Source organism: Podarcis muralis, chromosome 9 (genome assembly GCF_964188315.1).
Source record: "Podarcis muralis chromosome 9, rPodMur119.hap1.1, whole genome shotgun sequence".
Lineage (NCBI taxonomy): Eukaryota > Metazoa > Chordata > Lepidosauria > Squamata > Lacertidae > Podarcis > Podarcis muralis.
Genome location: NC_135663.1, coordinates 80,788,185 through 80,812,637, shown reverse-complemented (window position 1 = coordinate 80,812,637; position 24,453 = coordinate 80,788,185). Strand labels below are relative to the sequence as shown.

The 24,453-nt window shown below is 44.9% G+C and overlaps 2 protein-coding genes and 1 long non-coding RNA gene across 12 annotated transcripts in view; 2 read left to right on the top strand and 1 right to left on the bottom strand.

The window, feature by feature from the left end:
• TMEM266 (transmembrane protein 266) overlaps nt 1–12,674 on the bottom strand; it is a 104,964-nt gene extending 92,290 nt beyond the window's left edge. For 2 of the 6 annotated variants that reach the window (XM_028743055.2, XM_028743058.2), the window contains exon 1: nt 12,394–12,674. The gene's annotated coding sequence lies outside the window, so the exon portion shown is untranslated. The remainder of the gene's footprint in view (nt 1–12,393) is intronic. The other 4 variants (XM_028743051.2, XM_028743052.2, XM_028743056.2 and 1 more) reach the window with 2 other exon arrangements.
• NRG4 (neuregulin 4) overlaps nt 1–24,453 on the top strand; it is a 76,261-nt gene that overhangs the window by 24,127 nt on the left and 27,681 nt on the right. Inside the window, exon 3 of one of the 5 annotated variants that reach the window (XM_028743061.2) lies at nt 20,766–20,900. The exons of the other annotated variants lie outside the window; for them this stretch is intronic. The gene's annotated coding sequence lies outside the window, so the exon portion shown is untranslated. The remainder of the gene's footprint in view (nt 1–20,765; nt 20,901–24,453) is intronic. 5 annotated transcript variants of the gene reach the window in all.
• LOC144328913 (uncharacterized) lies at nt 384–23,157 on the top strand. Its single transcript, XR_013394303.1, has 2 exons — nt 384–2,488; nt 22,764–23,157. It is a non-coding gene; the product is annotated as an uncharacterized LOC144328913 (long non-coding RNA).

Genomic DNA, 24,453 nt, shown 5'->3' with positions numbered 1-24,453 from the left:
GGCGCGCTGAGCTCCGCGCGCCCCAAGCTTCGGGATTAGCGCGGCGCTTCGCTAGCCCTGGGAGAGCCACGCAACGTCGCGGGGCTCTCCCAGGGCTAGCGAGACCTTGCCGGCACCCAGAAGCTTGGGGCGCGCTGTGCTCCGCATGCCCCAAGCTTCTGGATTAGCGCAGCGGTCCGCTAGCCGTGGGAGAGCTGGGTCTCCCACGGCTAGTGGATAGCTTCCTGAAGCCTGGAGAGCGAGAGGGGTCGGTGCGCACCGACCCCTCTCACTCTCCAGGCTTCAGCGAAAGCCTGCATTCGCTCCATAGGACGCACACACATTTTCCCTTGCTTTTTGGGAGGGAAAAAGTGCGTCCTATGGTGCGAAAAATACGGTACTTCAAGAGTCTGAAACAGGACATTTCATGAAGAGACATGAACAAGTACTTAAGGTATTTCCATAGCAACTCCAAAGCTGAAATCTGCTGCATAGACAAGTTGTCTTGAATGATTAGAACGAGATATTTATGCAACTTCAATAGTAAGAAGGCAGCATAGGGATTCAGCCTGTGCTGAGTCAGGCAGCACTCCCCCTAAAGACACAGGCTCACTGAACGTGCTCCTAGACTTGTCCCCAAGCATGGATGCTCAGGTTTCTGCAGTGGCCAGGAGTGCAACTGTGCAGTTACAGCTAGAGCACCAGCTGCACCCATTCGTGGAGATGTCTGACTTGGTCACATCCCATTTGGATTACTGTGACATGCTCCACATGGGGCTGCCTTTGAAAAGTGCTCAGAAACCTCAACTGGCTCAAAGAGCTGCAGCCAGAATGCTGACCGCAGCTGGTTATAGGGAGCATATGACTTACTCAGTATAACAACTCCATTGGCTACTGGTCTGTTTCTGGACACAATTCAAAGTGCTGGTTAGAGTTGGGCGATATCTGGTTTTCAACATCATGATATATCAACCAGTTAATCATTGTGATATAGTGATATATTATGATGTCTGAAATAACACTGAAAAAGGCTGAAAAAGCAGCTGGGGTGTTCAGGGAGGGAGGAGCGACCAGGAGGAAGGGAAGGAGGCTGCTTGCTTGCTCAAGCAAAGGCGCTTCTGCCCACTCCCTCCCCAGTCGAGCCTCGGCCTTGGCAGAGAAAGCCTAAGAAAGTGCTCCATGTGGCTGCTGGCCTGCGTATCCGCCTCCGCCCAAGCAAGCAGGGTAGGCTGCCTCTTCCCTCCCAGCTGGCAGGAAGGAGGCAGCCCACCCCACTTGCTCAGGTGAAGGTAAATCACAGAGCACACAATCTGAGCGGGCAATACATGGCAGCTCCCCAGCTACCACCAGCACAGTGCAGGCAGCCGGGAGTGCTGGCGGCAGCCAGGGAGCCGTGACGTATTGCCAGCTCAAGAAGTCTGCAATCTGAACTTCATACCAGTTTCAGACAATGAACTGAAATATCGCCCGGTTCTAAGTGCTGGCTATGGCATATAAAGCCCTACATGGCTTAGGTCCAAGCTATCTGAAAGACCATATTCCCTCATACAAACCTTCCCAGGCTCTGAAATCTTTAGGGGAGGCCCTTCTCTTGGTCCCACCACTCTCACAGACATGCTAGGTGAGGACGTGGAAAAGGGCCTTCTTGGTGGCTGCCCCAGGCTCTGGAACAACCTCCCTAGAGCAGTTAGACTGGCTCCCTCCTTGTTCTCCTTCCACAGGCAGGTGAAGACATTCTTGTTTCATTCTTGCTGGAAGGCTGGTGCCATGCTGTTTTTATTGTAATTATTTGTATGTTCTAAACCTATTTTACATGTGTATATAGTTCTATTAATTCTATTGTTTAACTGTTATTTAATGGTTTTCTCAATGTTTTTAATGATTCTTATTTTTATCTGTAAGCTGTTTTGAGTTTCATCAGTGGAAAAAGTGGGGTATACGTAAATGTATAATAATAATGAGCCTGTGAAATGCACATCAAAATGACTACATTGCTGACACACTAGGTCAGGGGTCTGCAACCCGCGGCTCCGGAGCCGCATGTGGCTCTTTTACACCTTTGCCGCAGCTCTGGGGAGGATACTAGCGAGGGGAGGAGGCGCATTGTGCGTCCCGACACTCCCCACTGTGGCGGGCGCTGTACTGGCTGTGACGTCGCATGGGGACGGTGCGTGCGTTAGTCACGCACCGTCCCGACGTCACCTTCCCGCCCGCCCGCTACATTGTAAGGGGCATGTACGCTGGTCACTGCATTGAAAGGGGGCATGTACGCTGGTCACTGTCTTGAAGGGGAGTGAAGAACACACACACACACAAAAAGGTAACTTGTTAATTTAACGTTTATTTCTATGAGGAGGAGTAATTCTGAGGGGTCAAACAAAGAAATAATAAAAAAGTGACAAAAAAGTTATTTTTATAATGACGAGTTTTGTGGCTCCCAGGTTTTTTTTCTTCGGAAACGGGTCCAAGTGGCTCTTTTTGTCTTAAAGGTTGCAGACCCCTGCACTAGGTATTGTTTTTTATTATTTATTAAATTTATATACCACCCTACATCCGAAGTTCTCAAGACGGTCCACAGCATAAAATTACAAAATGAAAACAAGAGCAAAACAAACCCATACCCCACAAACACATCTAAAAGGACATAGAATGTCAATCCGCCAAAGGCCTGGTTGAAGAGGAATGTTTTCACCTGGTGCCTAAAGATGTATAATGAAGGCGCCAGGCAAGACTCTCTGGGGTGAGCATTCCACAAACAGGCCCATTCTCATGTTGCCACCCTCCAGACCTCTCATGGAGGAGGCACACAAATAAAGGCCTCCGGTGATTATCACAGGGTCCAAGTCGGTTCACATGGGGAGAGACAGTCTTTGAGGTATTGTAGTCAGTGCTTTTTTTCTAAAAAAATGTTTAGGGATACTCTCATTTTGACTCAAGAAAACCAGCATTTTATAGTTCAAATTGGGGAAATAAATACAGTAAATGGACAAAAGTACAAAGATTCACAAAATGTTTAGGGGTGTGCATGCCCCTGTGTCCCCCCAGAAAAAAAGCGCTGATTGCAGTCCTAAGCGGTTTAAGGCTTTATGTGTCAAAACCATCACTTTGGCTTGGGCCAAGAAACTGATTGGCAGGTAGAAAGCTCACATTTGGGGCACATATAGTCCAATACACTTCTAGTTGGCAGAAAAGTCTGAAAATGGGCACACACAGTACAAGAAAGTCTAGATAGGTGACTAAAGCTATGTTTGCAGGCTTTTTCAATGGTGTTTCAGATATATGTGATTTCACTTAAACGCACAGTACCTTAGAACATAACCCCTGAGTAAATGGGGCGTTGCCTGTATAATATTACATTCGTATCCCACCCTTCCACCGAGGTGCTGCTGCCATTTCCACAGCTAGCAAGGGCAATCCTAGTTCAATCTCTCTCTCTCTCTCTCTCTCTCTCTATCATAAAAACGCATTATCTGCAAAATTTCTGAAGCCAGAGGAAACCCCTGCGCCCACATCCCAGGAGTGAAGCTCTATGTTCTGGCTATTAAATGAAGAAGGAAAAGCACTCTGCATGTACTCAGAGGCATTTATTAGTTTTCCTATTCAAAGTTCCAGCTTTTTGTCATGAAGAACAGGGTCTAGAGCCGCTCACAAATTAAGCCCGGCCCTCCAGTGTATCTGGAGCGTTTCTTCTGCCCAAGGGAGCAGGTCAGAGGCTCTTGAGTGACCAGCACTGTCTCCAAGACCCTTTGATACCATTTCCCCCATATTTTACAATAGGATCACAATTAAGACCATAACTTTAATGCTGTTGATTTCTATTTAAAAATATCTTATAAAAATAAATCAGCTAGGGTTCAATTTGTTTCCCCACATGACAACAACAGCTAAGGATCATGTAAAATATTAAGCAGAAATTGCACAACCCCTTGAAGATTTCCATTTTTTAAAAAAGTCAGGTTGGAAATACATACATTATGTATTACATACTGGTCATGAGAGATTTAATGGGAGATGAGTTACAATACAGGTACATTCCCCAAGCATCATTAATTGCTTAATTAATTGTGTCCAGATGTTGCGCAGACCCCCCTGGTTGAAATTATCAATTTGTCCCTTGGCACGGGGACATTCCCAGGGGAACTGAAGGAAGCAGTGGTGTGTCCGCTCTTAAAGAAAACTTCACTAGATCCTTTAGACCTATCCAATTACCACCCAGTTTCAAATCTCCCATATCTGGGTAAGATAATTGAGAGAGCGGTTGCTGAACAGCTTGGTAGGTTTCTGGAGGAAACATCAGCTTTAGATCCATTTCAGTCCGGGTTCCGTCCTGGTTTCGGGACCAAGACGGCTCTGGTTGCCCTAACAGATGATCTCTGTAGACAACTGGATCGAGGCGGGTCAGGACTGCTGATCCTTTTAGATTTGTCAGCAGCCTTTGACATGGTCGATCATGATCTTCTGGACCACCGCCTCCCCGACATGGGGATTCAGGGCATAGCCCATAAATGGCTGTGCTCTTTTATCTCTGGTCGGGGACAGAGGGTGGCACTAGGGAGGGAAATGTCGTCGCGCCACTCCTTGGTGTGTGGAGTGCCGCAGGGCGCAATTCTCTCCCCGATGCTTTTTAACATCTTTATGCACCCCCTTGCCCAGATTGTCCAGAGCTTTGGGCTGGGCTGTCACCAATATGCTGATGACACTCAGCTCTATCTGCTGATGGATGGCCACACCGACTCGGCCCCGGACACACTGACCAGATGCTTGGAAGTTGTGGCTGGATGGTTTCGTGGGAGCCGATTGAAACCAAATCCTTCGAAGACAGAGGTCCTATGACAGGGTCGGGATGGCATGGGGATGAGGGACCAACTCCATTCTCTTGCGGGGGCCCAATTAGTGCCATTGCCTTCCATTAAGAGTTTGGGTGTAATCCTTGACGCCTCCATTTCCATGGAGGCGCAGGTTACAGCAACAGCCAAGGCGACATTTTTCCACCTTCGCCGCATCAAGCAGTTGGTCCCTTACCTTTCCCGCCCCGACCTGGCCACTGTGATCCATGCGACGGTCACCTCCAGGCTTGACTACTGTAATTCGCTCTACGCGGGGCTGCCCTTGAAGCTGTCCCAGAAACTCCAGCGGGTGCATAATGCTGCAGCGAGGCTCCTCACGGGGTCTCTGCCATGGGAGCATATTCACCCAGTGCTTTTCAAGCTGCACTGGCTCCCGGTGGAGTACAGGGTCAGATTTAAGGTGCTCCTTTTGACCTTTAAAGCCCTTCACGGCCTAGGACCCTCGTACCTACGGGACCACCTCTCCCGGTATGCCCCACGGAGGACCTCAAGGTTCATAAATAGCAACACCATAGAGGTCCCGGGCCCGAAGGAAGTCAGATTAGCCTCAACCAGAGCCAGGGCCTTCTCAACACTGGCTCCCGCCTGGTGGAACGCTCTGCCTCATGAGACCAGGGCCCTGCAGGATCTGATTTCTTTCCGGAGGGCCTGTAAGACAGAGTTGTTCCACCTGGCCTTTGACTTGGAGTCAATTTGATTCCCTCCCCCTTTCTTTTTTCTTTTCCTTTCTCCTCCTGCAATGAGGCTACATTTTAATATTTTAATGTTTCAATATTTTAATGTTGTATTTTAATTTTGTTTTTAAGTTGTATTCATTCAACTTGTTTTTATTTTTGCTTGTTAGCCGCCCTGAGCCCAGCCTTGGCTGGGGAGGGCGGGGTATACATAAAAAATATTATTATTATTATTATTGATGGCATGGTTTTTCAACAAATGGCTATGGGGACTTTAGTTGGCCTTTAATACTAACAGGCCTGTTTGTGAATTATGGCAATGGATTCCCTGGACCTAGGGTCAAAGCAGAGTGGGAAACCCAGGTGCCCAGTGGCTCAATGTGTCTCATGTGTCACCACTTAAGAATATGAAATATATATTTCAGCTCTGTGCTGGGAGAGTGGCTACAAATTTTATGACGTTTAAAAATTGGGAATGCATTTCTGTCCATGGTCTACATCTTAGAATCTGGATATAACTTTTAGTCATGATTTAACCAAACTTTTGTGTCTGTATTTGCCTACAGGATAGCAACAGTCCGAGTTATCCAAAATGTTTACGGGTGCAGTTTTTGTAGCATGTGAGCCCAAATTTTAATTCAGAAGATGTGAAGGACTACATGCATATATTCACCTGCTGTTACTTTCATCCCTAGCAAGTTCCTACAGTCATCCTTTCCCAGTAGGAATGTTGCAACCATCTTGAGCAAACGCTTTGTGAAATGTCATTTCACCCATGCAAAAAGTGGGGGGAGGGAGAGAGCGCCCGTGAAACATTACTGTTTTAATCTGATCAGATCACAGCAGCACAACATCAACAAAGGATGGAAACGGGCAAATTCCCACTTTGGGAAGGTGAGCTGATATCCCACCCTCCAGTTAAAAGTTGATCAAATGTCTAAATTGAATTGCTTCCACACACATGCTTCAAATAAAATATAATTTGTTTTTATTAAAGCATTTTCACAAGGGTACATACAATGTCTCTGTTTCAATCCAGAGTCCTTTCTACATGTCAGTTACCTTCGGTGTGAGGCACTGGCGTCATAGGCATTGTGAGGTGGGGCAGCGAGAAAGAAGGTGGGTGATGAACTTTCATTCTTTTGCAGAGTAGATGTACAAAGTGGTAGCAAGTGGCTGATAGTCAGGTGCAAAATGCGCCCGGCACCTGGCTAATTTCAAAAACTGCCTAGTACTATTAGAATTTGATTGAACACAGCAAAACAACCAGATCCCCACTGACTACCTTGGGTATATCCTTAAAGCCTTTGATTGTTTGGAATGGAAATACCTGGTTGTTTTGCTGTGTTCAATCAAATTCAGTAGTTTCCTAATGGGGTCTGTTATACTGCAACTGGGGACAAAGCCAGCCTGGTCCAAGGCTATTAAGTGTGTGTGAGAAACATTTTATACGGTTGGCCAGAATTGATGTGAATATTTTGTAGTCTTGATTTATCAGCGAAATTGGGCGGTGTGATTCTATTTTGAGGCTGTGCTGTCTTTGAATGGCTTTGGGATAGAGACTATTTTGGAGGAGGCATGGGGGTCCTTTTATGAGGTCGTTGAACAGGCGTGTCATAAAGGGAATCAGGGTGTCTTTGAATTTCTTGCAGAATTCTGCTGTAAAGCCATCTGGGCCCGGGGCTTTGTGTGGTTCTACATTTTTGAGGACAGTCTCTTTTTCCTCTGGGGTAATAGGGCTGTCCATAATTCTTGTTCCTCTGCAGTTAGGGTTGGCATGGTCAGTCCTGCCTAGACCTTGTGCCATGGCATCCAGACAGGAATGTGAGACTGGTGTTGCCTGGGTTTTTGTCACCCCATGTTTCATACAGGCTTTCGTTTTTCAGCATTTTTAGTACAGTGGTATCTCTGGTTACATACTTAAATTGTCCCGGAGGTCTGTTCTTAACCTGAAACTGTTCTTAACCTGAAGCACCACTTTAGCTAATGGGGCCTCCCGCTCCGCCGCCGCCACACAATTTCTGTTCTCATCCTGAAGCAAAGTTCTTAACCCGAGGTACTATTTCTGGGTTAGCAGAGTCTGTAACCTGAAGCGTCTGTATCCCGAGGTACCACTGTAGTCTATAGGAGTCTCTGCTGCTCTTTTTTTGGCTTCCTTCAGAGGAAGGTTGCCCAGAGGATTTGGGGGTGAATGTCTTGGAGAGGTATCTCTGGTGTTTAGGTTGAAGTCACCTCCTAGAATTGTTTCCCCAGGAGATGAGTTTATTTAGTCTTTTCTGGATAAAATCTAACTGTTTTGAGTTTGGGGCCAATTGTCAATTTAGTTTTGCCATCTAGTGTTCCCCCTAACAAAGATGAGCCTGCCTTTTTTGTCTTTCAGTATTGCTGTAGTTTTAAAATGTGGGTGCCTGCTCAGCACTATGGCTGCTTCACTCTTCAAACTTATGCAGTACCTGAACACCACCAATAACCATGGCTGAAACTAGTTTTGTGGGGAAATTAATCACCTACAGATTTCAACAACTATTCACTGAGTTTCACAGTCAATGACTCTTTTAGTATCACTGAGGTTTGGATTTCTCACTTCCTGCTCCCCAGAGACAAAGCAGGCCCCTAATGTATGCACTGCCTGGCAAGGGTCTGTTTCATCACTGACTTTGTTCCTCCATTTAAAAAACAATCAGGGTGTCTGCTTGTCGCAAACCCTCCCCTCCTGCCTGCAACACTCCTTCTGTGTCCCAGTGCAAGACAGAGCCTGGCTCCATTTTTGAAAGGGGCACCCGCAGACCCCTGTGTACAGTACTGCTAGGTATCACTAGCAACTAGTACCAGGTCAAAGGAGCTCCTCCCCTCTCTAGAGACACATAAAAGGAAGCTGGAGCAGGGAAGGAGAGAGAGAGAAGGGAAGAGAAAATGATAGCTCCTATTACATCACTTTCAACAACATCATTTTCTGGATAAATAAAAAAACTGTCCAGTAGCACCTTAGAGACCAACTAAGTTTGTCTCTAAGGTGCTACTGGGCAATTTTTTTAATTTTTTAAATTTATTTTGACTGCGTCAGACCAACACAACTACCTACCTGAATCTAGAATCATTTTCTGGAAATAGAAGTGCCAACTGATTTCTGATAATGTTTAAGGCAGAAAAGATTTCACATCACACTTGCACAACTATATTAGCCTTTGTTATATTAACATGGAGGGGGGAACTTTTTCAGAAGCCACAAGAGACAGCCAACAGGAAGGTGCCATAGCAATAGAATAGAATACAAGGGCAGAGAAGTCAGAGGCATTCTCCAACACCATCATTTACCTTACATAAGACCTTTGCATTTAGGTAAAAAACCACTGCAGATTTTGGACAGTTATTTAGAAAAGTAGACAAACTTACACCTCTAGAATACAGTGGTACCTCGCAAGACGAATGCCTCGCAAGACAAAAAACTCACTAGACGAAAGGTTTTTCCTTTTTCAAGTTGCCTCGCAAGACGAATTTCCCTATGGGCTTGCTTCGCAAGACGAAAACGTCTCGTGACTTTGTTTCCTTTGTCTAAATAATAATTCGCAAGACGAAAAATTCGCTAGACGACAAAACTTGCGGAACAAATTAATTTCGTCTTGCGGGGCACCACTGTATGACTACCATATGATTTAAGGTATATAGCCCTAGCTACCAAAGGGTGCTGTGGGATTACCTAGGGGAGTGCTAAGAGGCATGGGGCAGCAGGGGGGCACTGGTGGTGAGCCCCACCCGAGTGAATTGATCACTTATTTTGATCTTGGGAAGGGCAGCTGCTAAGCCACTGGATACTGCAGCCCTCCTCTATGATTTGAGACCAGAAGCAAGCTCACTGCTAGGGTTTTCCAGCTCATCCCACACACAACTCTGTAAGAGAGAGGTGTGTGCATTTCTGCATGCAGGTATCTCCTGCTCTTAGGTTTACGCACACACAGTTATAAAAGCAACAAACACTTCACACTTCCTTTGGATCCCTTTTAGGATTTGGTTAATCACTAAAATAATACTTATGCTACTGTGATTAACAGAGGTTACTTGTGTGTTTTCACGTGGCAAAGCATTTACCTTCATCAGCTGCTCCGATAAAAATGAAACAACGCTGTTACCAAGGTGGCAGTTCTAGAGCTTTGTGGGGGGGGGTGTATGACTTTGGGTAAAGTCACATTAACTAATGTAATATAGGAAGAAGCAAATGCCTCATGGGAGTATTTTTCTCATGTGAAGAGATTGCTAATTAGGAGGTCACTATTGCATTTTAATCTAGGTAAAAGCAATTTAGACCTACAGTCTCACAATCAAGATGGCATTTATTTGCTAGCTAATCAGCAGATATTTGCCCAAGTGATAACTTACATTGTTGATGGTAGGCAACAGTAAAATTTAAAAGACAAGTTACTGCATGATAAATGAAAACTGCTGACAAGATCAATATGTAATTAAGTGTTCCAAGAGTCACAGATCTAGAGTTGTCTTTCAGTTGGGTACTTGATCAGAGCAAATAACTTGCCAGACCCATGGCCCAAGCCACCCTTTGGTACATGTGTGTCTGCAGGCAGACATGCAGGTACATTAGTTCTGCATACCAGCAAACCTAAGCTAAAAAAAAATACAGCCAGGATGTGCAAGGGCCAGCACTGCAGAATCAAAAGCAATACTGTGTTCACATAAAGGGAAGCAGGTCAAAATGAAGAAGAGTGGGACAAAGTCTAACTACCTTCTGATGCGCTCCAACTTGGTCCTTTGTCAAGTTTAGCTTTCGTTTGGTTGGTGTTGTGTTTTTTCCCCCAAATTCGGCCTATATTACATAAACTAGTGTGGTTAAGGATACATAAATCAGACTGTTACCCAAATACCAAGGAACCAATATATCATTAAATTAGGTCTTTGAAAGTCAGTGAGCAATCTTTATTAATGAAGGCCAATGTATTGTTGCAAATTAATTTTCAATGCAAAAGAAAAGCATGTCAAGGCCACTCAGAAAAACTAAAAAGAGGCAAATGAAAATAAAGAGGTATGCTACCATTCACTTTGAGAGGCTCTGCAACCCAAATCCATGTGCAACAAGTGCACAGCAAAGCATATTTATTGCACTAAACAGCCCGTTGCTGTGCAGAAATGCCCTTAGTCATGCACCTTTTTAAAAAGAAGAGCTTTCAACATGAAGTAACTCAAAATGTCTTATTTTAGAGTCAGACATTAAGGAAAGCTCTCCTTAGTTTCATATAAAACACAGTTTTAGGAAATAACTGAATTACCAACTACAGTTAAGCCCAAGGCGGAGACCTCCAAAACAATCTGTTTCCCTGTCATATAGAATTCTGTTGTTTTACCTCTTCCCACTACCCTTACTGTAGGAAAAAAATCACTAGGATCATAGCAGTTGACTTTCAAGTACCACTCATTTAACAAGTCATCCAAAGTCACCTCTCTTAAATACAAAGGATTCCCTCAAGCCTTCCCCAAAGGCCAACCAAGCTGGTTACACAAAAACCCACAATGAATTGATGGGCATAGCCAAGGGGGGCAGGGGGGCAGCTGCCCCCATCAAATAAATCAATAAAAATACTTTACTAAGGTTCTGCCCCCCTAACAAAAATCCTGGCTACGCCCATGAACGAATTCCAAAAAAGTACTACATCAATAGGATTTGTCCTACATACACTTCCATAGGAAAATTCATGAACTTCTCACTAGACCCACCCTGACATGCATACTGTTTTACAGTGACAAAGCAAAGGACTGTTTCCTTGCCACATAATCAACTCTATGAACTTGACAAGTAGTAAATTCATATTTCTATTTCAAGTATGTAGGTAACCAGAGAGAACCTACAAAAAAATTCAATGGGCAGAGAGGAATGCCTTCCTAACGCACTTTGGCAAAGGGTACCTCATCACCTTTTTGCAGATAAATGGCTCAAAGCATGCACTCCTCCTGTTCCCTCCTGAGGTGGGATTTGCCATCTGGTACAGAGAAAGAAAGATTAAGGAAAACAGTCTCCCTTGGGGAAAACCATACACTGTGTTCTTTTTTCCTTCTTCTTCTTCTTCTTATGGAGAAAGTGTTGCAGTGGCAACACTTAAAAGAATCCCATGGAGTTCAGCACCACCACAGTGGCAACAGGATAAAATGATGACCGGTCCTCCACCACAGAAATATTCACCTTTTATGTATAAGCTGATGGAAGGGACAATTCATTGCCCTCATCTTTTTAACTCTGCAGCTTTAAGAATGAGTTTGGACTGAAGGGAAGGATGCTGAGCATCTCACCACAAAGCAACGTCGAGTGTGAACTGCATTTGGGAGGCAACAGGGAATCCCCGGCTTGTGGTGCAGATCCTCACATGAGAAATGCCTGCTTTTAAGAAAGCAAAATTTGTAGAAGGGAGTCCCAGGCACTCCTAACAAGCCAGTCCCCATCCCTCTCCCTCCACTAATACAACCTCTCAATGTGCAATATGTCCGTCCCTCACGAAAGGGATGCCTTGCACCTTAGCAGACAGGATATCCCCGCCACCATGACACTCGCACGGTGTTCGCCCGCCGCCTTCCTCCTCCTCCTCCTCCTCCTCCTCTGCAGTGGGGGATGCCGGGCTCCTTGGCACAGGAAGCCCACTGCCCAGCTCGGCCAGCCGGAGGGGACTTCCCTCTCGCGCGCGCACGCACGCACCCCAGGCGCAATTCGGGGGGGGGGGGTGGATGCTCCGCTGTCACCCTGGATCCCCCCCCCTCTTTTGCAGGGCTCGGTAGTGCAATCGGGATTGGGGACCCAGCGCCTCCCATTGCAGCAGGTGAGCACGTGCGCCTTTGCAGAGGCCGGGAGAGGCAGAGGGGGGGGGGAGGAAACCCCCCGCCCCAAAGGAGCCACGTACCTGCTGCTGCTGCTGCCGCTGCCGCCCGGGAAGCCTACCGGGAAGCCGCTCTCCTCGGCTGCTGCAAGAGCAGCTGCAGCTCCGAAGGATCAGGCTAAGCGGCGCGCGAGCGAGCGCGGAGCCACACGCACGTGCGCGCGCCCTCTCCCTCCGAGGTCCAGGGTTCCAGCGCCACCACGCATGCGCCAGCCCCTTCTCCTCCACACTCCCGCCCCCGCCGCCTTCCCTCAGCAGACGAGCCCGCGCTTCCTTCTGCGGGGCGGGAGGGAGGGAAGGAGTCCCCCCCCCCCCCGGCCGCCATTCCTCTTCTCTCATCCCTCTGGTCGCCTTGGAAACAAACCCGCGGCGCGGCGGGCGGGGCGCTCCCGCGGGTCACGTGGTGGAGGCGGCGGGCTTGGTAGTAATAGTAAGGCTGAGGAGAAAGGGGCGGGGCGAGGAAGGGGATTGGCGGGGGCCGGGGGGGAGGGGCTCGCCTTCGCCTCAGCTTTAGGCGGGAAGAGAGGCTTCTCCTTGTCCCACGGCGCCCCCCCCCCGGCCCGGCACCGGGGAGTCACAAAAGCCGTCAAGAGGAATAAAATAGCAAAACTGGTGCCACCATTCCTTAAGCCCCACTACAAGGGGCTTCTTGTAGTGTTTCTTTCTTCTCTTTTAACTGGCATGGAATATTTGTATGTTTGCCCTCCCATCCCAAACGGGCCCTCATGTCATATTTATAAGCAATTAAATGAAACGAGGACTATTTGCAGTTGTCAACAGGTGTAAGAAAATCTGCCCACAGCTGACTCAAATTCTCTTTTTATTGAAGGTTGTTGCTCTTAGCAGCAAGTTTATTTACAAAGTCCTAATGTAAAATTTCAAAGCCTAGCAACAAGCTAAGCTAATTGCCACCAGCCCTCCGCCAGTGGGGCGGAGAATGGCAGGATAAGCCAGTGGTTTTCACCCCATGTGCCATGGCACCCTGGGGGGCTGCGGGCAACCCTGGCCTCCCTCCCTCTTCCCTCCCTCCTCGGATGCCCTCTTGCCTCTGGCTGTTGCAGCAGCCCTGGCTACAAGTTCTGCGGGCGAAGGGTGCCCTTAGGGCTGGCCAGGGGGTGCTGGGTGCCAGGAGCCGAGGCGGCCTCGGAGGAAGGAAGGAAGGAAGCAGGCGAGGGAGCCCAGCCAGCCAGTCCGCCAGCCCTGGCTGGACAAGGGGGAGGCCAGGCAGGCAGTGCTGCATGCAAGGCCTGCCTGGGAGCTGAGGGTCCGGTGCTGAAGGGGAGGCTCTGCCATGCAGGCCCAGTGGCGCCCGCTGCTGCCTCCCCAGGTGAGTAAGGTGCCGGCCTCATACTCACCTTTGGCCAGTTTCTGTTGGGCCGCTAAGGCTGGAGCCACCCTCTTCCCAGGCCCCGGGGGGGGGGGGGAGGCATCAGGAAGCTCCTCTCTTTGGCGTGTCCCAACACAAGGGAGGGTGTTCAGAAAGGGGTGAGGGGCTGCTGGCTCTGCAGGCGAGGGGGGACCTCACGCCTCCAGAGCCCCCTAGGGGAGCCACAGAAAGAAGGTAGTTGGTCAGGGGAGCCGTGAACTCAAAAAGGTTGAAAACCTCTGCCCTAGAGCAAAACTAACTAGATGCCAGGTCTAAGGCCACAATCCTCCATTCAATTTATTGGGAGTACGGTAAATCTAACTGAATTTATCAGGACTTAATAGCTGATGAAAGCTTCCATACATAACTAGAATTTATATATTTATATTTCACTATCTCCTGCCAACCTAGCAGTTCGAAAGCACGTCAAAGTGCATAGAATCATAGAGTTGGAATAGACCACAAGGGCCATCGAGTCCAACCCCCTGCCAAGCAAGAAACACCATCAGAGCACTCCTGACATATGGTTGTGTCCGCTTCTCTGGAGCAGCAGAAAACAACCTTTCTCCCTCCTCTATATGACATCCTTTTATGTATTTGAACATGGCTATCATATCACCCCTTAACCTCCTCTTCTCCAGGCTAAACATGCCCAGCTCCATTTGCCGTTCCTCATAAGGATCGTTTCCAGACCTTTGACCACGGACACGGAGCAATGGATCCAAACTACAAGAAAGAAGATTCCACCTAAACATTAGGAAGAACTTCCTGACAGTAAGAGCTGTTTGACAGTAGTATTTGCTGCCAAGGAGTGTGGTGGAGTCTCCTTCTTTGGAGGTCTTTAAGCAGAGGCTTGACAACCATATGTCAGGAGTGCTCTGATGGTGTTTCCTGCTTGGCAGGGGGTTGGACTCGATGGCCCTTGTGGTCTCTTCCAACTCTATGATTCTATGATTCTATGACCATTTTGGTTGCCCTCCTCTGGACACGTTCCAGTTTGTCAGTGTCCTTGAACTGTGGTGCCCAGAACTGGACACAGTATTCCAGGTGAGAAACTGGTTTGGTTGCATAAGGAACTGAGATGTAAGAAGGCTATGTATAAGAAATGGAAGAAAGGAGAAATCAGAAAGGAAGAGTGTATACAAATAGCAAACAGTTGTAGGGAGAAGGTCAGATGGGCCAGAGCTCAGAATGAAGGTTTGCAACGACTTGGATGAAGGAATTGAGGGGATGCTCATGCAGTTTACAGATGACACCTAATTGGGTGGGGTAGCCAATGCCACAGAAGACAGAATTGGGATTCAAAATGACCTTAATAGATTGGAGAACAGGTTCCAAACAAACAAAATGAATTCCAGTAGGGACAAATGAATGGTTCTGCACTTAGGCAGGAAAAACAAGCTACACAAATATAAGATGGGGGACGCTTGGCTTGCCAGCAGTACATGTGAAAAGGATGTAGGGGTCTTAGTAGACCAAAGGTTTGCCATGAGTCAACAGTATGATGCAGCAGCATAAAAAACTCTTATTCTAGTCAGCAACAACAGCATCAATGGTATAGTATACCATTCAAGGGAAGTAATTTGTTGTCGGTATCCGTCTGTCTCGAGAAACAATGGTGAAGTTAAACCACTGGAGAATAACAGCAGCCGCTTTGACTGCAGAGACCTGTAAATTGTAACTGCTGCCTTCCACATTGTTTCTTCTGTGTTAGCAGCACAAGCCTGGGTAATGTGTATGGAGGTCCTGGACTGGCCAGACAAGAAGATCCCCTGCCCCCCAATGCGGCCTGGCTGATGTGGTCCAAAAGAAAGCAGAGCAATACATTTGGCACCAGCTTGGCTGCGGGAGTTGCCAGAATGAGGTGTACAAGGTGCTATCCAACCATCTTAGGGATTGCACTCCGCATTTATGTAGGGTTTGCTCCTTAGGCTTTTCTTCTCCTGAAGATAATAATAATAATAATTTATTATTTGTACCCCGCCCATCTGGCTGGGTTTCCCCAGCCACTCTGGGCGGCTTCCACAAAGACCAAAAATACACTAAGATGTCACACATTAAAAACTTATTTGAACAGGGCTGCTTTAAGATGTCTTCTGAATGTCAGGTAGCTTTGCTTCTCGCAATGAGGGAACTGCCAGAAGGCCCTCAGCGCTGGACCTCAGCGTCCAGGCAGAACGGTGGGGGTGGAGACGCTCCTTCAGGTATGCTGGGCCGAGGCCGTTTAGGGCTTTAAAGGTCAACACCAACACTTTGAATTGTGCTCGGAAATGTACTGGGAGCCAATGTAGGTCTTTCAAGACTGGTGTTATGCGGTCTCGGCGGCCGCCCTCAGTCACCAGTCTAGCTGCCGCATTCTGGATTAGTTGTAGTTTCCGGGTATGGAAGGAATAGTCCCTCTCTATTCTGCCTTGGTTAGACCACAGCAGGAGTACTGTGTCTGCTTCTGGGCACCTCAGTTTAAGAAGGATATTGACTAGCTGGAATGTGTGCAGAGCAGGGCAGCCAAGATGAAAAGGGTCCGGAAACCAAGCCTTTTGAGGAGCTGGGTATGTTTAGCCTGGAAAAGAGGAGATACATCTTAAAATACCTAAATGGCTGTCACATGGAGGATTGAGCAAGCTTTTTTCTCCTGCTCTGGAAGCTAGGACTTCAACCAATGGATTCAAGTTACAAGAAAGGAGATTCCAACTAAACTTCAGGAAGAACTTTCTGACAGTAAGGACTGTTCGACATTCAGGAGGTGGTGGACTCTCCTTTCTTGGAGATTTTTCAGCAGATGTTAGGTTATCTGTCATGGAGACTTTAGCTGAGATTCCTGCATTGCAGGGGGTTGGACTACATTACCCTCGCGGTCCTTTCCAACTCTAGAATTCCATGATTCTAACAAAGCAATGTCTGTTGTTTTGTGCAACTTAAATGCATGTTTTAGAGTCTGGCTAGCATATTATTAATTGACATAGGGCATATTGGCACACCATGGGGAATGACAGAAGCTTTAAAAGAGCTGCATTTTAAAATGCTAAAATGTTGCCTGTTTGTTCATATATGCACACTGGGCAGATTGCATAACCATGCAGAGAGAACAGCTGCAAGATTAGATGGTACAGCTTAGAGATTACGTTGATTCAGCAGATTGCCTTGTGGCTGTCTGAGAAAGATTACACCATTGGAGTAAAGAATACCCATTTACACAGGGTAAGCTCCAAACTAAGTAGAAAAAACTAACTCAATACTGTACAAAATTACATTAAAAAGAGGGGTGGGGATAAATTGTCACAATCTCATAAAATTTGATGTATATATATTTCTGAGTACCACATCAATCTCAGATTTCTAAACTGTTTTTGCTTTGTGTGTATTGCCTATGATTAGAAGTAGTTTTTGAATAAGTTAATTCAGTTATATGTTGTTCCATAATCAAAGCTTTACAAGTATATAGTAGGGAATGGAAGGAGCACTGGGTTGACTCAATACAGTGGTACCTCAGGTTACATACGCTTCAGGTTACATACGCTTCAGGTTACAGACTCCGCTAACCCAGAATATTACATCGGGTTAAGAACTTTGCTTCAGGGTGAGAACAGAAATCGTGCAGCAGTGGGGCAGCGGCAGCGGGACCCCCCATTAGCTAAAGTGGTGCTTTAGGTTAAGAACAGTTTCAGGTTAAGAACAGACCTCCAGAGCGATTTAAGTACTTAACCCGAGGTACCACTGTAATGTGATGAAGGAATGTGCTAAACTGGTCCTTGGATGTAGTTATGAACTGGATGAAAGCAAAAAACCAAACAAAAAACCCTAACGCTCAGTCCAGATGTGACTAGGCATTTTAAAATGGTGGTTACTCAGTCTGGATTAGGGGGGATGCAACTTTATATGGTCATACTTTTCCTGAAGGATCAGGTGTGCTACCTCTGGGTACGTTACTGCCAGTCAATGGAGGCACAAGTTAGCTCTCGGGCACAGGGTGCCTTCCATCAGCTTCAGCTAATGGCACAATTGCAACTCTTATCTGGGTGAGGATAAGCCGTTTTAGTTGTCTATGTTCTGGTAACCCGTAGTTAGATAACTGCAATGTGATACATGGAGCTGCCTCTGAAGAAGCAGCCAGATCACTGATTGGAACCAGGATGTATTAGCCTATAATACTAATTCTGGTCTCACTGTATTGGTTGCCAGTTGTTTTCCAAGTCCAGTTCACAGTGCAGGTTTTGACCTATAAAACACAATTTTTTATACAGCTCAGGACCCCAATTATAGGCTTTCCCAGTCCAAACCTTCCTGGACCTTTTAATCATCATCTGGCTTTTCTCCGCGTGCCGCCTCTGAAAAAGGTGTCATGGGTTGCAGTGAGAGAACAGGCTTTTTCAGTTGCTGTCCCTCAGCTGTGGAATGCCTTTTCCAATGATGTTTGCCTGGCATGAGCTTTGTCCATTTTTAAGCACCATGCAAAGGTGTTATTGTTCTCCTAGACATTTGAATCTCAGTGTGGTTTCATTTTTGTCCTGTTTTTTGTGTCCATCTTTTAATTGGGTGGAAAATGATATTTTCCTTGTTATTGAATGTTGGTTGATACTGTGTATCAACACTGGTTGATACTGTGTATGATTTTACTGTTTTACTGTTGTTGTTTTTGGTATCTCTGTATTTTAAACTTATAAATTGCTTTGAGACCTTAATAATGATAATGATGGAGATTGGAGAGTTTTGTTGGTGAGGTGAAACTGCAAGAACTCTGGTCTATGGCTCTTTAATATGAACAAATTTCACTATCTTCATCATAGATTTAGGAGCAATGACTATCCTTGCTATATTTAATGTACATGGGGCATTTAAAAAATAGTATATATATACAGTAATGCTTCTAGAACATCTTTAGGGAGTTCCCTAGGTACTGAACATGTGATTTTATACATCTGTCAACTAATTTACAGATTACAGTATGAAATCAGGCATTCAGAAATAATGGGACAGCTGTTCTCAGTTGCACTCACGCGTCCCTACTGAATGCAGCTGGTTTTCAGGAGGGAAATTAGCCTGTTAATGTGTCTAGGGTACAGGAGTATCCAGGATGCTCATCATCTGCTGTCAACCTTAGTAATGACCAATATACACAGTTCAACATTAATTTGTGTTTTGTTCAACGTTAATTTGTGTTATATTCTGATGAAAAGGAACTTGTGCTTATTTTGTATATTTTAGTATTTTTCTTATCTAAAGTACAGCTAAGTTCTACTATTTTTCTTACGCTGCAGCCCAACAAACTGTTTGAGCATAATTCTGTTTAATTCCATGCTTCCTGGCAGAAAGGCACTGCAAGAATTTAATTCTGGTCAATGAGCCACAATAGCTGCTAGAGGGCCATGAAAATTCCAGATTTGTTCTGAATCTATTAAATATCTAGGTATATTAATACCAAAAGATATAACACAGTCACAGAAAAGATATAACACAGTCACAGTTAATATAAAGTAATTAATAAGAGTTTTCTTCAGATATTGATAGTTGGGAGTCATTGAACCTTACCCTTTGGGGAAGGGTGAATGCTCTCAAAATGAATATTATTCTGAGATTCATTTATATCCTGAAAGGAATTTCAGTTTTTATATCTGGATCATATTTCCAAAGATAAACACCCTCATTAGGAAATGCCTTTGGGGCTGAACAACACCAAGGATATTCTTGCAGCGAATGCAGCTAGAAATTAAAGAAGGTGGTTTCAGAATTCTGAATTTAGAATTAGATAATTATGCTTATATACTGTTAATGTAGTAAATTAAATATTGGCAAGCTACTGCTGGCCTCAATTTTCCAGCTTGAGCAACCCTGGAATATATGCATAAGTACCTTTGGTTGCTTGGACAATACTCAGAAAAAATATTTGAAATCCCAGGTGACTGGAAACAACTACATTAGAAGGATATAGAATAATAAAAACAAATTTGATCCATTTTCACATCCTAAACTTACTTTCTAAGGAAACCCTACTCTAAAAATTGCAAAAAAGATGCTATGGAAAAATCAGATGGAAGCAGGTGTGTTGACTGATAGATAAGGAATAAAATATCAGATGCGGCCCAATGGCAATATCTTCAATTACAACACGCCTAAGAAGTGTGTTTGGGCTGGCAGCCCTCTCAGCTTCTGAGACACCTGAGATATTAGAACAATGGGATAACTCACTGAAGACAAGCTAAGGATTGAAGGACTAGCTAAGATAGCTCTGTATTGGAGATGTGGCAAGGACAATGCCTCCCTGAAACATATGTTTGTACAGAGTTCTATACGCACCACGTTTTGGGAGAAAGTGCTGGACTGTGCAGAAAAAAGTTCAATCTTTCAGCGGAGAATATTCTTTTGAACTATATACCTATTGAACTATATACCTCTTTTGAGCTATATACCTAACAATGGGACATGAAAATGGATTCTACATGCCCTAATAGTGACCAAGAGTCTGATACTGCTGAATAGCTATGATCAACATTAATTCATGGACCAACACTATGACAACACATGCAATTTATGAACAGACTACTTAACAGATGTAGACTTTGTTTGGATAAATATGACAACATTCGGAATGAGTTTAAACAGAATGTAATACGCTATTAGCCAATGTATCTATTAGGATAATAACACTATATCAATTTATATAAGAATTTATGGGAGTAGATTTCAGTTTTGTATATTTTCCCCCTTTCTTATGCACATGTTTGCTTTAGTTTTTCTCCCTCACTTCCCCCTTTTTTCTTTGTATCACTTTATTTCTTTATAGTTGAAATTATTTCAATAAAAGAATATGTTTTAAATGTCTATCTCAAAGAGACAATTTAGCTCTTATTCAGCCTTATGTCATAATACATTTGTTTGTTTTTGGTGCAGTAACTAACAGAACCTCCTAGACTACTGGTGTACATGTGTGGGTATCAGATGTTCTTTTTGGCAGCAAAACAAGCTAATGCTATTGTAGGCTGCATGAACAGTGTCCAAATCAAGGGAAGTAATAGTGCACTCTATTCTGTCTTAGCCTGACCACACCTGGAATACCATGTCCAATTCTGGGAAGCACAGTTAAAGAAGGATGTTGACAAACTGGAATATGTGCAGAGTAAGGCAACCAAGATGATCAAGGGACTGGAAACCAAGCAATATGAGGATCTGGGTATGTAGCATGGAAAATAGGAGATTGAGAGGAGATATAATAGCCATCTTCAAATATATTAAGGGCTGTCACATGTAGGGTAGGATAGAGCAAACTTTCCCCCTACTGCTCTGGAGGGTAGGACTTGAACCCATGGCTTCAAGTTTACAAGAAAGGAGATTCCAACTAAACAGCAGAAAGAACTTTCTGACAGTAAAAGCTGTTTGACAGTGGAATTATCCCCCTCATGGGGTAGTGGGCTCTCCTTCATTGGAGGTTTTTAAGCAGAGGGTGGAAGGCCACCTGTCATGGATACTCTATCTGAGATATCTGCATTGCAGGGGGTTACACAAGTCAAATACACCCCTTTGTCTTGTGGCTTCATCCTACTTTAGGGTGGGTAGGCATTGGGATTGAGATGGTTATCTGTCTGACACTTTGAGGGCAGAATATCACCAGTCATGACTCCTTGGGAAGGCCCTGCAGACCTGACTGTACATCTTGGGGATTATGGCCGGCTCTCTCACCCCTCCCCTTATACCTCACTTCCCTGGGTCCTAAATGCCATTGGAACTGAGAAGATTGATACAATGATGTGATTTCTTATGAATTTCTAAAGTTTTCCCATTGATCCTGTACATAGATACATTTATCAATGCATTGCTACATTTTGTAATGTGCAGTGGAGGCTCTTCATCTTTGCCTCATAGTGTGGAGAGACAAGGCTCAGAGTGGGGGGGGGTGTCTCTCATCCCCCTTCCAATTTCCCTGTAACAAATGCAAACTTGTTTGATTTGGCTATTGCATTTAACCCTGAAATGCAGCTTAGCTAAGAGACTGACTGAGCCATGAATCAAGAAGTCTGCTGCTTAAGTCTTTGCTTTGAATTCACTATATGGCATTTGGTAAGTCACTCTTTCGCAGCCTCAATCTACAGTATTTATTTGGCCCTGCAGTTTCAGAAAACTTCTTTCCTAGCCCAACCTGGAGATGCAGGGGATTTAAAATGGAACCTTTTGCAAGCAATGGATGTCCCCTGCCAATGAGCTATAGCCCTACCCATTTTGTCAAGGGAAAGATTTTCTTCAGGCATCGCCTCCAGGCTCATAACAAAATTGTCCCAACTTTCATTTAGGGTTGGCGGTATGACGTACACCTTTGCAATGTCTCGTTCCTGCAGCTCCACAAATATTTTCTTTATAGCTAGCAGGTGGTATTTGCTGCTGTTGTAGCCTTAACATAAATGTCTCAATGCTTGCTAGCTCTGCTTAGCTTCAGCAACGCCCTCACGTTGACGAGTTGACTGTCCTCCAAACCCAGGATGATAGTGGCATGAGCTTGCTCATCCTTCTGTAGACACGCAGCATTGGGGTTGTCTGGAGTCTGTTCACTTATCAGAGGCCATAAATCCTCCTGATGCAGAAACAGCTCCATCTGGACACTCTAGGTCAAATAATTGGTTAACCACTCTTAAGAGCGTTTCTGAAGCAATGTGGTTCAGGGGGAGGAGCATATAGGGATATATACAATATTAGCCATACTCAGAGCAGGCCCACTGAAATTAATGGACATGACATGAGTCCATTAATTTCAGTGGGTCTGCTCTGAGTAAAACTTAGCTGAATACAGTCTATTGACTTGCAGAGATTTGGAATGCTTATTTATTATACTTTATAGTGTTACAGGAAAAATCTTAGGGCTCCCTTGGACAAAAATAAAGCACCAACCAGAGCAAATTGAAGCAAATCAGCAGCCTGTAGGCCTGGTCTTTATTGAAGAAAGACTGTCGCGACAGGGTGTTCCCCTCACTTGCAGGTGAGAGGAAAGACCCAGAAAAATAGTGTGCAAGGTCTTATAAAAACTTTTGAAATTCCCCTCCTCTAGGTCAAGCCCACCCCCCAGAAACATCATGCATATATTACAGAAATGAGGGGTTGAGGGAGGAGTTGGTGGTAACCTGAGTATCTTGTCACCTGGCTGGTTCCTCCTTTCCCCCCTCCCCATGAGTCACTTCCAGGAGACAAAGGGGAGTTTGCAGTTTCCTGCCCCCTGAGGGAAGATCTGATCATTGTCCTTTGTTTCAGTCCATGCTGAATCCACTCCCATATGCAAGTTCTTTGTGGTCTTGATTGTCTTCTGTCTGGGATCATCTGGGCAGGGCTCCTGCAGATGTGCTGAGACAGTGAAGGGATTTTGGCTGACCAGGGTCAAACCCCCCTCCCCTTTTGTTAGTTCTTGTCATATGGAGTAAAATAAAAATGGAACAGTGCAAATCCAATGTATGGTTGATTTTTCTATGAATTTATAACAGAAATGTGGCGTATGTAGTGTGTGAGTGTGTGTGTGTGTGTGTGTGTGAAGTTTGTACAAGCAGAATGATTGGGGTGGGGGGGGGGTTCCTGCTACAATAGTTTGTGAGGAACTGATATATTAAAGTTGTTAAGAGAATAGTACCATGTACAGAAATTACTACCACCTCTGGTAGTAACACCTGCAAAGAGTGTTGACAGCCAGTACTAGAACGGTATATTAATGCAACTATTACAATGCTTGAGTTCAATTACTGTTTTACAGTGTTGTAAAGGGCAAAACCAGCACTACCATTCTCTTACCAATGGGACTTCCAAGTGTTAGAGCTACAAGTGTTCTTTGTACAGAAGCCAGTGCCTCAAGAGTTAAAAAGGAACAGAGCTGGTTATTAAATTGTGTAGTTTTTACTCTGGTCTATTATCTCCAGCTTTTACAGCTGTCATTTCTACTCTTTGAATACTCGTTTTGAGAAGTGATAACAATCCGTTGACAAAGAAAAATGGCTTACGTGTGGTAGAGAACTATCTATAGGAGGAAGGCATCTTCTCTCACTCTAGTAAAACCTGACTGTAATCAGTTAATGTAATCTTCTTGTAACAATACACTTCCCTGCATGCACCAGAGAGGCCTCAGGGATGGTTTTCTGTTTAGGCATGGTTACTAGACTAGCATCCATGGAAAACAAAACTGCAAAAATAAATAAATAAATAAAATGGATACAATAAAAACATGAAGCAACTAACTTATACAATCTAAAGTTTTTATCACTGTAATTCATAACACATCAGTGGTGACTATGGCATCCAGTGGGTCGTAGCTGAAAGTGAATGTTAACAGAAACAGGTTGCATTGATAATTGTCCTAGAGAGAGCTTTGCAATCAGCAGCATTACACATTTGGTGGGCTGAAAAGATCATTGGCAATGATCAACAAAGCAACATGATCCTCACACAGAGTGATCCTTGCACAGGTGTATTGCCCATAACAGACAAGGTAGAGTCAGTGTGTTCTGCACAGCAGATAACTTCCAGCAACTAAATGGAATGAACAGTTAAAAGTTACTAGCTGCTAACTACTTGGGGAGCCATTCCAAATCTCCAAAGAACCACAACTTCAGCACTAGAATAAATATATAATCTTGCATCCTTTGTTCCCACAATTAATCTAAGAAGACTGCACCATTTTTTAATAGTTGGAAACCACATGACCTCCAGCTATTATTATTATTATTATTATTATTAATTATTATTATTATTATTTATTA